The sequence below is a fragment of the Colias eurytheme genome, chromosome 7 (genome assembly GCF_061535395.1).
Source record: "Colias eurytheme isolate Ceu_HAF_F1 chromosome 7, ilColEury1 Martin Lab GWU primary, whole genome shotgun sequence".
Taxonomy (NCBI): Eukaryota; Metazoa; Arthropoda; class Insecta; order Lepidoptera; family Pieridae; genus Colias; species Colias eurytheme.
The window spans coordinates 1,646,992-1,663,544 of NC_142986.1; the positions used below are offsets into that span (position 1 = coordinate 1,646,992).

Genomic DNA, 16,553 nt, shown 5'->3' on the forward strand with positions numbered 1-16,553 from the left:
AATTACGAATATTACAATAAATATACAAAATTAATTCGATTGTTATCAATTTGGTTCAATTATCAGCCCAACAATCACTTTATTAGCCTGTAAAATTTTAATCAACGGCCAAAGTTAAATTTGTTGAAAGCGTAACAAAATAATTGACGTTTCAGGTTATTAAAACCGCAATATCATTTTTATTTAGCAAGTATTTTATCAAATTTTAAGTGGTATTCAAATATTGAACGTTGGGCATATGCTTTTTTTTTAATGTTAGTAGGTAGTATTATTTCATCGATCGTATCAATGGAACTCTGGTACATAAATTAAAACTTTAATATCTACAAATATTTATATTTTAAATCAATTAAGTAACATTATGTTTAGGTAAGTAGTTAGGTACCTACCTATATTAATTCGATAAATTTTGTCGAATTTTTTTTTGTCTGTAATAAATGCCCTTGTTTCTGTAAGTCATTTTCATCGTAAATCGAATCTTAACTTACATAGAAATATCGTTCTAAAACGGACTCATCAGTTATTTTACTAACAAAATATGTTCCGCTCTGCCGACATGAAAAGGCAGGCAATTTTAGAAAAGCCTCGCACATTCGGTACTCTAAAAACAAACGACCAAAAAGAACCCTTGACAGCATCAAATGCGGACAACTTAACGCAAATACACTTTGCCCTTGTATCACGGACCTAATAAAATTTTCGTATAGTTAACTCGTGCAAAAACTTTCGTTTTGTGTTTATCCTTTGTTTTGTTGAATTATAATTCTCGCCGTAATTCGTCCTTTGAACTTATAAAATACGCACAAAGTTTAATTTATAATAAACCTGGGAACTATGAGAATGTTAAATTGAAAATTCTGTTGCGTAATTTCTTTGTTTTCGTTGTTGAAGAATAGTTTTATAATGAATATTGAATGAGTGCTGAATTCCCAAAGCTAGGCCTAAAACAATTTTTAAACTATAGTTTAATTATTCAGGTATACCTATTTCTGTGTTATATAATTAGTGTCTCAAGTGAGCATCATTTATGTTTATTCAGAAGTTTATTTTTGGAGTTAAGAAGCGACGATACTAAGAAGGTTGTACCTAAATGTGCTCCTATAATTGTATTAGGTATTTAGGTTATGATAAGAGTTTATGTTAAATATTGAACAAGAAGAAAGATCAAGTAATATCCGTTAAAAAATATTATTGAATTCCTAAATCTTTGTGTAATAATGTCCTATAATATTTATTTATTTATTATTTATACTAATTTTATACAGCTGAAGAGTTTCTAGCTTCACTAATCTCGGGAACTACTGGTCCGATTTGAAAAATTATTTTAGTGTTAGATAGCCCATTTATCGAGGAAGGCTTTATGCTATACCTAAAATATCATCTCGCTTAGACCAGCAGGAGCGGAGCACTGAGGATAAAACCGCGGAGCACAGCTAGTGTACCTATAATTATTTACTTACGTTAAATTAAACACCAGAAATTACTAAAACATCTTGTAGTTCGCTATTCCCAATCGCTATTGGCTGCCATGATCGTAATTTGAGGTGGACTATTATTTCGCAGTAAACAAAGCCATCTCGTTACCTCAAATGGTTTTACTGCCCTCTTAAACCATCAGTTTTCAATGTAACTCTATTTTACGAGCAGTTTTACTTTTATGGCGAATTAAAACATTTAATTGGATATTAATTTGTTGTACAATGTTTTAGAAGTATAAAACACTTTGTAAGATATATTAATTGCATTTATTATTATTAGTAATCTGTACCTATACTACCCTCACATGTAGGAACATGAGTAAATAAATACATAGTACAGAGACGAAGCTCCATACAACCTCGCAAATTGATTCCACTATTATCTACAACCAAAAGACGCATGTTTGCGTGCCACTGGGAAGGTGTCATTGCGTCGCCTACATACACGAGAAACCTAATTTATTCTATACTAATATTATAAAGCTGAAGAGTTTTTTTGTTTGTTTGAACGTGCTCATCTTGGGAACTACTGGTCCGATTATAAAATTATTTTGATGTTAGATAGCCCATTCATCGAGGAAGGTTATAGGCTACATAATATTATCATCACGCTAAACCAACAGGAGCGGACCACTGCTCGTAAAACCGCGGAGCACAGCTAGTTTGAAAATAACCGTAGGTACACATACACACAAACGCACACACACACATAAAACAAGTGTTACAAGTGTTTATGGTCCGTGGTTACCACTTAACATCTGCAGGTGGCCTACCTGCCCCTTTGCTTGCTCTGATATAAAAAAAACTTCGATAAATAATTTAACTATTTTATTTGCCTACTGTAAAAAATTTCCACGTCGCTGGGTTATAGGAAATTTCCATGGAAAAGGAAAAATTCGATAAAAAGATATTTTTAGGTGACTAAACATTCGCGCTGATTTTTATTTTATTGATCAAAATTGTACCTACGTGTAGATTATTATTTTTTCACAGTGTTTATAAATTTAATACCTATGTAGTTTTATAGCATTCAAAATGCTTTCTAAATGAGGATTTTTTAAAGAATAGAAACAGAATCGAAAGATTAGAAGAAATTCGATTTCTCAGGCGGGATCAGCGGTGGTCGAGAGGCTAGGCGTTGACCCGGTATGGCAAAATGACGCAGGTTCGAATCCCGCCTCATGATTATTTTTTTTCTATTCTTTAAAAAATTATCAGCATTTATCAACTTTGATCGCATTATTTGATAATGTCTTGACAGTAGTGATATAAATAACTTTTAACATAAAAGATGCAACACTTAATGCTAAAGTTTGAGCTCGCTTTAAATATTATAATTCAGGTACACCAAAAGCGTGGCTTTAGGTACTCCTCAGCGGAGTTTCTTTGACCTATATCTTATACTTGAATTTACATTAGCTTCTGTCCAGGACTGAGTTGCAAATTTTCTTCCGTGAATATTTAATTTATTAAATTCTGTTGCATTTGGTTAGGTACAAATAAGCCTTTTAACCCTTTACCGTAATTTCAAAATATGTAGCTATTTTTTATTTAATGTATGTAGTTGATGTATTTGAATTATTGTTATAAAGTATTTAGTAATTAATTTAAACAATTAATTGTGCTGTCAAAAATAACATTAAACTTGCTACCTGTTGTTAATAATTAATAAGGGATTTAAACGCAATCTTTGTTTTCCATTTCTGACAATTTTGGACGTAGTTTTAAGCATTTTATAAAATTTAGAGTGAATTTTGCAGTAAAAGGAAACTTGGTCTATATAGGTAAACATTATTATAACGGTTAAAATTAGCTACATTATGAAGTTCGGTTATTACACAAAAATCTCGAGAAACCTATAACAATATTAATAAACTTTAAGCATAGTTAAATGTGTTTTTAAACTGGTCCTATAATAGCGTTGACTTAATAAGTTCCAAGTATTTTTCCTAATCATCCCATTCAAGGAACGCAGGGTAAATAAGGAAGCAAGTTAATTCATTTTAAAGACCCCCCGCGGGGCAATAGCGTGCAGATTGTAGTTAAAAATGAATTACAATTTAACCTTTTATAGAGAACATTTAAGTTAGATAATTAGGTCTCTCTGGAGTGTTGGAAATAACTAAAACGTTATCGTTGTTGGAATAGTGATCGTTTATGCCCAGTTTATTAGTTACCTATTTGTTTTAGGTTCGATTTTCTTTTTTGGAAAAGTACCAATGTATTGATAGATTAAGATTCTTAAATAATTGGATACCTACTTAAATAAATGTGAATATTGCGCTTTTATTTCTGAGGTGTTATTATAATTAACAATTAACATAATGTAAGTAGGTATACCTATATTTTCTTACATTTATTTGAATTGCCCGGTTATTACAATTTACATTTTAAAGTGAAACTTTTATTACATCGTCTCAAACTTTTTGGTCTGTGTAGCGCATGTCGCGTGTATCGCGGCTGCCGAGTAGGTATACCTACCGTCCGACCGTCACGCGACATGCGCTACACAAAGCAGTGTTCGGAACCGTTCGAACAGTTTCACTTTTACCGTGGTTTCATAAAACCACACAACATTTTTTTTTGTTTATGTTTCTTATAATACCAGTTCGTAATATCTATTTACTTAGGTAGTTATGTTTCTATTCACCAGTTTTTAATATTTATTAACTCACGTTGATCTAGCCAAAATAACAAAATTCTAGAGTGACTTGTCATAGAATTAAAATATTATTTACGTAGAATAAACCACAGAAACAAAAATGTAGCGAAAAATTAAAAACACCGCAATCCGTGAAATTTTAATCCAAACGGATATAAATTGTATTATCTGACGGTTACTGGTTCGTTGCAAAACAAACTCATATTTCATGTAATTAAGGTTTATATTTGCGTAGCATTGTGGTGGATTCAAGGAAATGCAGTTTTTATATGAATCTGACAGATACAAGCGGCTTTGTTAGAAAAATATCCGTGATAAGAACATTTGAGATTTGATACGTGAAAGCTTATTTAAATTTCTAACTATTGCAACAATATTTCGCATTTATATATGTGAGTATAAAACTAGATTCACCCGCGGCTTCGCTCTCGTTTTCAAAGAAAAACCCGCATAGTACCCGCTGTGGGATTTCCGGGATAAAAAGTAGCCTATGTCCTATTCTGGGTCTTCAGCTACCTACATATCAAATTTCATTGTAATCGGTTCTGTAGTTTTAACGTGAAGGAATAACAAACATCCATCCATCCATCCATACTTACAAACTTTCGCGTTTATTATACCTACCTAGGTATATATTAGTAGGATATTATAAATTAATAGTTTGCTATAAAAAGTATTAAAATTATGAGTAATATTATCAAAAGAGTTATATATTTCGTTTCTGATACTTCGCTTAACAATTGATTCTGATTTTGAAGAAAATTAATTTTAACGGAGTTTTATTAGGTATCTTTCTATTATAACTATATGATGTTGATAAAATTGAAATCGCCATCTTGTAATAAAAATTATAATGAAAAACAGACTTTATACAGCAACACTTTTATACAAAGTTTTAAACAGAAGGTGTTAAATTCCAAAGTTCCGCTTTATTAAATATTTTCCGCATTATTGCCCTGTTCTCTCTTTCTAGGCGGGTTTTTAAGTTTAAAATAGACAGACTTATATTTATTTATAAATAAACGTAATTCTAAACCAATTATTCATATTGTAATTTGTAACATTACTAAGAATAACTATGACGATAATATCAAGATGGATATTAATTATTATCGTCATATAGTTATTCATATGGACTGACCGGTTGGATTGGTTGGTAGTGGCCCTGCCTTCCAAGTTCCAAGCCAGAGGTCGTGGGTTCGATTCACACCCGGGGCAAATATTTGTGTGATGAACATAGATGTTTGCTCTGTGTCTGAGTGTTAAATATCTATAATCTCTAATATGTACCTATGTTTATCACACTGAGAAAAAAATTCAATAAAAAATATTAATAACTAATAAAATTCAAATAAATCCTAGGACAATTAAAGTTCTCTAACGGCTACAAACGAGTTTTACTTATTGCATTTACTGACGCCAAAAATCCAAGTTTATTTGGAATAAAAATGCCTGTTTACTAATAACGAGTAAAGTTTATTTAAGTGCAAGTAATCCAACATACTTTCTGTTAATATGTTTTTATTAAGGCCAATAACATAAATATTGGTTACACGTAATATATTTTTTATTCTTAGTACTTTTTTTCTTGGGTTTTACTACTCTTGTTACTTGTCTTAAGAATCTAGTGACTAGGATTCACAATTTAATGTGTGGAAATAATAAAGCAGTGATGTTATAACCAGTAATTTTTTATAAGCCCTATTAAAATTTTGACTTGTAATTAATATCTTTTATTGAAATTCATTGAGGTGTGATATAATTTCTAGTATTCTGTTTAATAGTAATTAGAAACGTTGCTATAAGTACTTATACCGCTAAATTTAAATACCCAAAAAAACTTCTGCAGGAGAATCTGCACATGAATATGAACAAATTTAATTATAGGACCGACTCTAAAAGCACAAATGTAAAGTAAAAAACATGATTGTTTTTCGCGTTCTTTGGAGTCGGTTCCATAGTTAAACTTGTTCATATTCATGTGTAGATTCTCCTCCAGAAGTTTTTTTGGGTATTTAAATTTAGCGGTATAAGTATAGCATCGTTTCTAATTACTATTAAACAGAATACTAGAAATTGTTTTTTTAAAATTGTTCAGATAAGTAATAGTGAAAAATTGTTCGAAATCTTCATTTGCAGATAGGTGGACATAATAAAAAAAAATTGATATTGACGTGAAATAACTTTATTCTAATTAACCAAAAAATAATCATTGACAACATAATTTTAAGTAATAAACTAAAAATCCTGGGTTGTTTCTATTCATGATAACAAACAACTTGCCCAACCGATGCTGAATTTTTAGTGTTTAGGCAACAACACTGCCACCAGCCAAGTAGTTTGTATTCAGTCTCAATGCCGCTTTGGCCACTCACTTCTCTTCCACTAGGTGCTACGGCTCTATGGAATTCCGCAGCCATGCGACTTTCTCCCTTAATTCTTCGTCGGATTCTGAAAGGAATCATTTATCATTTAAATTGAAAACAGCAATACCCGTAAAAGTAAACAAACTCGTTTTTCATTAAAATATACATTACCTGCTGATGCTGCTGGCAATCGTATTAATGGAGCTATATCAGAATTCGACGACGAAGATGATGTTCTTGTCAAGGAATGTGAACGGGCCCTCTCGATAATTCCAAGACTACGCAACTGCTCTACCCTCAATCGACGTCTTCAAAGTTTTCAGAACCTAAAATAATAACACTGATTTGAATGATGACTAAAAGAAGACGTGTAAGTGTACATTATATCTACAGGGTGTAATCGTTAAGTGTGCACAGGTAATTGCATCAAAAATCTTTTAAATTGATATCGAAAGTACTTAACCTAATGAGTAAAATGGCATTAATAATAACTTAAAACAAAATAGAACGTAAAATATCCGAAAATTTTACATTAAACACTCTCCTACATTTAGTATGAAATTATAGTAGAACGGTTTTAGTTTACTGATCAAATGACTTATTTCATCGTTGGTAAAAATTCTTTGTGTTTCAGAATCCACTCTTCCATCTAGACAACGCAATACATATAGGTACCAAATTACTTTAAGTATGAATAAGGTAATATTATGAACATTAATACATCGACTATTCTGACAAAGAATAGTTTGGTACTGTGTTCTGTGGTGCAAAGAATAAATAAAACTATCTAGCTTCTAACTATCTACTTATGTAGTTTGATTAGGTAGGTACTTACCACGAAATTGGGGTACATACTCCTGCGGGAGATCACTGGTTAATTGATTCATTCTTTTATTCATGTCATTCAATTGTTTTTGCACTGCACAAATTATTTTCACTTGTGTGTTTAAACACACGTGCGCTCACTGACGCTAATGCGCTGATTACACCTAACGAGTACAGTGGTGAGTCAGTAAATACGCTCTCGGCCGAGACAGTTGCCGAACCGAGTGGGTGTTTACACGTATTTAACTAGTGGCGAGTCAGTTCAGTTTTGATCACGACGCGGACGTCTGCAATGGATCGAAAAAAAAAAGAATTTAAACGGGTTTTAAATCGGCTGTTACCAGATATTATTAACGAATTGTGGGATTTATTATAAATAATAAATAAAAATAATAATTCTTTGAAAAAATACAATGACGAAACGAACGAGTGGCGAGTGGCCGAGTGACGCGACGAGTGCGTGTTTATACCTGCCGAGCGGGATAGCGAGTGGGTACTCGGCCGAGTAAACAAATTGGGATTCTAGTGACTGTCTCGCCACTCTTCTCGGCCGAGCACTCGTTGAAGTGTTTATACCAACCGAGCACTCGGCCGAGGACACTGACTCGCCACTGTACTCGTTAGGTGTAATCGCCGCATAAGCAAATGAGCAATTGAGCAGCAACGTCCCGGCCGCGGCGGCTCCGGCCGCCGGCAGATCAAAGTAGGCATGTATCCTTGTTACTAGTAAACTTTACTAATTCCAATAAAAGGTATATATAAACACTAATAGCCATAACTGTAATGACAAATAATAGTTTACTTCTTGAGGGAAAAATAAAACTAGTTCTAATTACAAGTTCACGAATTATAGAAATAAGAAATGCCATATTAGATATTATAGTTTTTTGTAATCGGTCATTTTAGTAAAACTCTTTATAATCATAACAAATCTGTACCTCTTGATATTAGTACAGTACCTACAAATTCAAGGAATATTTATTAATACATGTAAAATCCTACAATCCCAAGTAATGAATATTAATTTCGACATTTAATAAAACCCGTTTATTGGTATTATATTACGAAATTAATAAACTGTACTTGAAATTAAATTTTTTGTAGTTTTCATTAAAAATACATAGGAATTGATAAAATTTGATAATAACGCCATTTAATAACATTGTTATTAATTACGCCGAAATTTTTTCTCTCAGTGCAGCCATCTGGTTTCCATAACACAAGCGAAAGCTTGGGATCTGCAGATTGTGCAGCCGTGTGTGAAATTTGTCCTGAAATATTATACCTAAAATGGATTAAATCATACCTTTAATTTTTAAAGTTTTAATCGATGCAATTTTATAAATAGGTACATAAATATGATTATTCATACACATTTTTGCTATGTTATGATACAAAGAATACAAACTGAAGGAATCTGATGCGAAAAATAACACAATTCATAATCATAAGATATTTTAAAACAAGGCATTTCACAATCCTTTATGAAACGTTCGTGTAATAAGGAGACATTCCTCCATAAGAGATTTACGAATTAAAAATAAACAGAATGCCACGATAAAAATACATGGAATAAATATGTGAGGTTAAATAACTTTTCTTTATAATTCGACTTATCTTCGCCGTTGATAACATTCCGTAAAAAAGGGAACAAGATGAGTTATGTATTAACTTTGTTTACGAAAACATATTATATTTTGCGCGTTTTTTCCGTATTTTGGTTAACAGGAACTTTATGAGAATGATAGGGGAAAGTTTGATATGAAATATTTTTGGCGTTAGTTACCTATTTTTTATTGTGTGATTGTGTTTTTATAAATATTATCGTTTGGGTTATGGGTATGAGTTCACGTAAAGTTAAAATCTTTTTTTCTCTTTTCATCAAATTATGAATTAAGAAGTAATTCATGCATCTACTTGAGCTGGAACAAAACTGTCAAAAAATAAAAATTTCAGAAGAATCATCAAAATCAGTTCACCCACTTGAAAGCTCTGAACAAACCGAAAAAAATACAGTCAATTTGAGAACATCCTTTTTTAAAGTCGGTTAATGACTTCGTGACAATCGAAATGAAAAAAGCCATATACTTAAGCCTATGTATCTATTTATAAAAATATTTCGACGTTATTCTTGTTTCATTAATATCGCCTGTGACGTCATCGCGGAATGTTCTCGAAGGGTAAAATTGTGGAATTTTTCGCTCGTTTAAATTTTTTCCCCATTTCACGTTCGATAATGATAAAAATAATTGTTTTAAGTCTTTGATCGCGACACTGTTGATGCTTACTCGATTTTTATCGTAATAAAATGACAATAATATGAGAAAGTTTTAAAATAAGTGCCTTTTGATGTTTTAAATAAGGATATTCGTAATACATAATAATAATATTGTACATTGTTACATAATATAAATAATAGGGTAAACTCACCTAATTATGTGACTCACTTAATTCGGAGATACAACGTTTGGACTCTTTTACAGCGTTATAGGAGTAAAATACAATACATTAAAATTAACCCTATGGTATGGTAATAAAGCTTCTTTTTGTGTACAAATTTTGGTTAAAATCGTGCGGGTGAGATAGTAACAATCACGGGATTTGTCACTGCGCCCGCCATGTTTGACGCTTCACCGATAGCATGCAACTGTGCTGTCATTATTTAATTAATTTTAAATAGAAAAGGTGAGTGTAAGTTCATGATACATTGACAATTAATTGTTAAAAACATATTCTTGTTGATACGGATAAAGGTTTTAGTAATTTTTCATTTGTTTTTGCATAATACCTTATTTCCTGGGTTCAAAAAGTTAACGATTCTCAAGATTGCAACTCAAAACAGTGTCACCGAATTAACCAAGCAAATTTTTATTATTTTCAATTCGTGTATTAATAATTGTTTTCAGTACGTATACGTTAGTCGTTTAAGTCAGAAAATATTTATTTTTACTCAGGTAAAAAAGTAGGATCGCTTTCAAGCATTTTAAAAAAGTCCGTTATTTTTTTTATAACATAATTAAGTGAGTTATTTTTTTATTTTAGACAGCATGGAGGAAGACAAAAATAAAAATAGAAAATATAATGAAACAACCCTGACATCCGCAATTCAAAGTATTCTGCAGTCAAAAATGAGTCTGTACACACAAACAATAATTATAAAGTCCAATATTGTTTTTTATTGTTCCCTTCTTTTGATATTATCTCGTTGATTAATAAAAACATAATTATTACTTTCAATATGTTTATATTTTTTATTTATTGTATTTTTTTTACTTTTGTGTTAAAAAATAATAAATACTCGCATAATTCGGTTATAACAGAATTAGAGAAGTACTATCACCGAATTATGGTGATTGTCACAGAATTAGACAAGTCATCGCGGTTTGATTAAGCTCATTTTACGCTGAGTTAATTCATATGTGTTAAGATTACACTTGTTCCATATGATAAATAGAAGATTGATTAATGTTCCTATTAAAAATAAAAATAAAATTTATGAAGTTTAACCTGCTTTTTTTTTCATATTCTGTTTTGTCACAGAATTAGATGAGTTGACTATACTATATTATTTATGTATCTATGTAAATTTAAATGCTCTACAAAATTTTCCTACTTCATATTATGTAGATATGTTACAGCTGTTGTTAATTAAAGAAAAATAATTGTTAAGTCGGATGGTTGAAAGTTTTTCTTACCTACTCTCTCAAGCTAATCGACTAGGTACCTATAATACCTATACCTACAAGGTTGAAACCAGTACAACTCGTAGGTAGTATCAACTCGAAATTTTGATGTAGGTACAGATTTTAACTTAGATATGATTAACTTTCGTATCTTATTAGCATAGATAACAAAATATATAATTATTAGTCTCAAAACTTACATGAAGTCGCGGTCACAACTAAAATAACTACAAAAGTTAAAAATAACTTTTGTGCCATTTTTACAAATAAATAAAAAATAATACAACACTAAAGCCAAAGAAATATGTACAAATAATAGCATGAAGATATTTGTTAGAAGCACGTTCATTTTGTTGGAATCAAATATTTGCGCTGGACTCGGAAGCGGTCGTGATTGAAACTCGCTCATTAGTAAAAATGGGAAATAATATTGTTTTAGGTATAAATAATATTGTTAGAAGTATATATTTTTATCCGCGATGTAGGTGGATAATTTATTATGTGTAATTTCGTAATTTAATATCTAAGGAACAAAAAATTGATTTGATGATAGACTGTCCACATAACTTAATTTAATTTAATTTAAAACTCTTTATTGTGCTGCCAAAATACAAAAAATACAAACAAAACTTATTCTAAAAGAAAAAAGAAAACAGCACAGAAGGCGGCCTTATAACTTCCGAGTGATCTCTTCCAGGCAACCAAGTGATAGAATGATACCTATAATAGACTAGAAAAGTAGGAAGTTACATACTATTAAGTATACAAAAGTGATTGTTTCTGAAATAATTTATACCTACTGAAAAAACGTAAATAAAGAATTATGAATTATGAATTATGAAAAAACATCATAAATAGATAGTAGGTACTTTTTTTATTGAAATATAAATAAATAAATAAATAATACCTAAAAGGAATAGGGTAAAAGTGGGATAGATGCCCCACTTTTTGAAATAGCCTCATAATTTAAAAAACATGAATCTTATACGAACACTTTGTATGAATATAGCTAGGTTAATTATCTGTTTTGAATTACTGTATATATTTTTAATCCTATCATTTATAGATAATGTGTAATAAATATTTTTGTAGAACACCTTTTTTGAGGATAGATGCCTACCTAGTTGGATAGTTGCCCCACCATGAAAATACTAAGGAGGATAGATGCCTGCAGAGTGGGATAGATGCCTGACATACTCTATAAACGCGAAATCTAATAAAATTAATATGATAAACCAGCAAATGTCAAGTTCACATAGTTGTTCTGTTGTCCAAGAATATACTTGCGCTCGCACTCCTTCTTTTCTTTTGTATTTTCGTGGCGTGGTTCTCCTACAATCAGTATAAGGGCAGATCATTAATAAGTAAGTAAACATAACAAAAAAAAAGCAAATTAAACGAGTAAAATCGGTTAACATAGAGAAAACCTCTGACGCAATCAGGTAAAAATATAAACAGTACCTGTGATTATCGATACTAACATGTACATATGTATTGAGGGATAGATGCCCTTAGAGGCCCCTAAGGGCATCTATCCCTCGAAAAAAAAGGGGCAACTATCCTTTTTGATAAGGATAGCTGCCCCAGTAGTTTTTTTATTAAATAAAAACAAAAGAGCCACTATTTTCACTTAGATTTGTACTTAATGAACCAGTGTATAGACATAATAAGAAATATAGTGAAATTTATTAATACTTATAAAGTTATGCAAAGGCAAATATCAACCTTTTTAAATTTTAACGTGTTCGTGAAGTTCGCCGCCGATATTATAACACGCACTAGCGAAACACGTCTTCACCAAACAACAGCTCATGCGTACACGAGGTGCGGGGTGATAGGAGCTCCTATTTAAATCATTAATTGGTAGTCAGGACTCTGGGAAGTGAGGTTTTTTGAAAATGGTTTTTTGAAAATCCTAGTGCGGCATCTATCCCACTTTTACCCTACTAATTTTATAATCTGAAAACTTCTCACATGTCATTACAGGATAAATGACAGAATATTTTCGGAAATAAAGGATGCAAATAAAATTATTGATAACAATATTTCCATCCAACGAATGCACAAATGTCAAATTGTAAAGGTCAATGACTTCTTCAATTCGCAAGCTTATAAATGTAGGTACCTAAATTATCTGTTGAAATGAACAGGATGCCTAATTACGGAACCCCCGCCAAAACGTGCTTCAATTTGAAATCTAATGAGAAGAAATTATTTTCTAATTTCCGGGATAATTTTTTTCAATATTTGAAATGTTTTTACCTACGAGAAGCTATACGAGTAGTACATATATTTATGAATGCCTAAGATTTAAGAATCACCACCTGATATCTTTCTTACCTGTGTTTTTAATTTTTAACTATCTCTCAACGTTATTATTTTTTAATAACATGAAATGCAAAAAAGCTTATTAAGTCTATTTTATAAAAAAGATCATGTAGGTAGGTACGCCGGGCACACGTATCAGAAGTGAAACTTCTTTGTCGAGATTCAAAGATACCAAAATCGTCGCCACTCCATGACGTGACGGTAGTGCCATGACGCGACATTTAAATTTTACTCTCAACGCGCAAAAAGAAGTTTCACTTCAAAAGTAGGTAAGTACCTACAAAACAAAAAGATTTTTATAAAACAGGAGTTACATTAGCAACAAAACATTCAAAATACCGTTTAGTGTAAGCTCGCATTAAAATTAACAAGCTGGCTTTAACACAATCGGGGAAAAATGCAAGACGTTTCAATTCAGCAAAACTTTCTTATTACCTACGGCTCAGAATTTACTCAAATTAGAGTCATCAGTCAATTCATTCAAAATTGCCCTCTTTATCCGACTAAACAAGTATGCAGTTTGTATTATACGCGCTATGGGGATAAGGTCCAAATTCGCTTGACTCTGGCTGGATTAAGTTTTCATCAGTATTTTCGAGGCGAGGTTATGTGAAGTTATAAGACTATTGTTGTTTCCACGCTCCGTCCGGTTTCTCTCAACCGTGAAACTTGTCAACACATCCCGGATATACTTGTTAATTGTTATATTAAACACAAAAATAAGTCTGAATGTACAATAAAATATATTAAGGGTTACCTATAAGTCAAATAAAAATAGCTCTGACCGAGGCTAGTTTCCTAGTAATTTTGATGAGTGTTTTATGAGTAAACTAGCTTACCGCCCGCGGCTTCACCCGCTTTGTCTAAAACCTAATAAATGATATACTAAAACCTTCTTCTTGAATCACTCTATCTATAAAAAAACCGTATAAAAAAATCCGTTGTGCAGTTTTAAAGATTTAAGCATACATATAGGCATAGGGACAGAAAAAGCGACTTTGTTTTATACCTAGGTACTATGTAGTGATATAAGTTAAGTATAACAGAATATTTTTATCCAGACAGTTATCTAAATGACTAATATTGCGATAAATCTATGCAATTTATAAGATTGTTTAGATTTATGTTTGTTAAGTATTCTGTCATTCGTGTAGAGATTAGTAGCAGGTAAAACAATAAATTTTATAGTAGGTAGGTACATATGTCTTGATTAGCACATAGATTACATTTTTAACTAAGGGCTGATTTTTCAATCCTTGGTTAAAAATTAAAATTTATCCATCCAATAAAGTATTACACGAACATTTTAAAATGTCACCTGTAAACTGTCAAATACGGACAATTAGAATACATTTTTGAAATGGTAGTTTAATACGTTATTCGATGAATAAGTTTCAACCAAGGATTGAAAAATCAGCCCTAAGAATAACATTTGAAATGACATAGCATACCTGGTATCTTAGTTTTAAACAAACATTGCAATATATATTTGGTAGTTTTGTACGGTCTGTCAATTTCACGTTGTGGTGTGACGTCACAGATTAGCTAGAGACGAAGTCGATGTAGGTTTAGATTTAGCTCTCAATCCGTAGTTCCTAAAACCTAGAAAATGGCGACCATTTTATGTGAAAAAGAAAATTGATGCATAGAAAATGGTAGAGGCGCTAAATTTATTGCTTAAACACAATTATACCTAGATATGAATAAACTGAAATATTACTCTCAACGCGCGTAAAGAAGTTTCACTTTAAAAAGCTGTTTTTTTATCTGTTGCATGTCTGTTTGTGTTAAATTGTTAAAAGATTTTATATTAAAATCATTTTCTTATTGTTACAGGTACATTCCCATTCTGGCAGTTCTGCGAATTTATTATTATCTACAGCAGTGTGCAGAATGTATATGCACCTATCGTGATTTCGTGAAGGTAGACCGTACTGTATGAAATAAAAACAGGTTTGATATTAATTAATTTTAATCAATAACTGGTAATTTTACATTATTCCGAATTACTCCAATGCACCCAGTATTATATCAGCTAGAATCGCTATCCGACCGTCTCGCGATGGTCTCGCGTCTCTCAAACGACTCTGCGTTCCATTGCACGCTATCAACATACTTCAGAAATTTAACCTGCATTGTGCTACGAAAACAACGATGTCTTTGACGTGACAACGTCTTATAATTCGATAGAGCCGGCTGCACGCACGAAAAAACATGACTCATGCGGCGTTACCTCGCTCTGAGGCGTTCCATGTAAGGAAGTTCCATTGAAGTGCAAGCGAGAGCGCGGAACGAGCGACAAAGAAGCACAATCGGACGTTGTCACGTTCAACTATCGTCAGTAAACCGACTTTACAGACAACAATTTTTTTGTGATATACCTACAGTACAGACATATTCGAATATCCCTTTGGGTAATCTATTGGAAAATACGTGTAAGAGAGCATGAATGTTGATTATAATAATGCTATTAATTTGTAGGTAAAAGTGAAGTTTCGTTAGAATACCTACCTACCTAGTAGATAAATGAATATATTTATTACTCGGACAATTATTTTTTATTACTCAGACTCCTTTTCTTTATACTATTTACATCGAAATTATAAAAAAAGACGTGTGGCACTCGGGGACTGCCGCGGTAAAGCATGCTATGCCTATAAGCCACACCTCCGTGTTCATCGGAGTGGGGAGCGTGAGGTTTTTTCGTTACGCAATTTCTGGATTCCGTCCCCGCGCTCAAGGCCCGCGATAGAAGCTATGCAATAGCTTAAAAATGCCAAACAACGGTTCACTGTATCAATAACTACTTACACACCACACCCATTAATCTTAAAACGATCATGTAGCCATCTCAAGCGATACATCTCAATCTCATAGTCATAAACCAAACGTTGCATCGTCAAAGGCTCGGTAAATATGTTTGTGTGTATCTCAGGAACGGTAAACATGAAGACACATGAGAGATATAGGAGATTTCAGGATATTAGCTTGATGATTGCAGTGAAGGTTGGTAGGTAAAGTAATTGTTTGGTATTTAGTTTTATATCATTGAAATGATTTCCAAATTAATCAAGACATAACTTAACTATAGGCTAGTCGCTTCAGAGAATAAGTGCTTACCTACCTACGTGTGCAACAGGAAATAAACATTTTAAAATCTATTCAATATTTTTATTTATGATATTTGATATAGATAATATTATAATCTCTA

At 31.8% G+C, this 16,553-nt stretch overlaps 1 long non-coding RNA gene across 1 annotated transcript; it reads right to left on the reverse strand.

Moving 5' to 3' along the window:
- Positions 1-6,280: 6,280 nt before the first annotated feature.
- On the reverse strand, positions 6,281-7,436 carry LOC149906889 (uncharacterized). Its single transcript, XR_016456923.1, has 3 exons — positions 7,342-7,436; positions 6,678-6,832; positions 6,281-6,591 (listed from the first exon to the last, which is right to left on the reverse strand). It is a non-coding gene; the product is annotated as an uncharacterized LOC149906889 (long non-coding RNA).
- Positions 7,437-16,553: the final 9,117 nt, after the last annotated feature.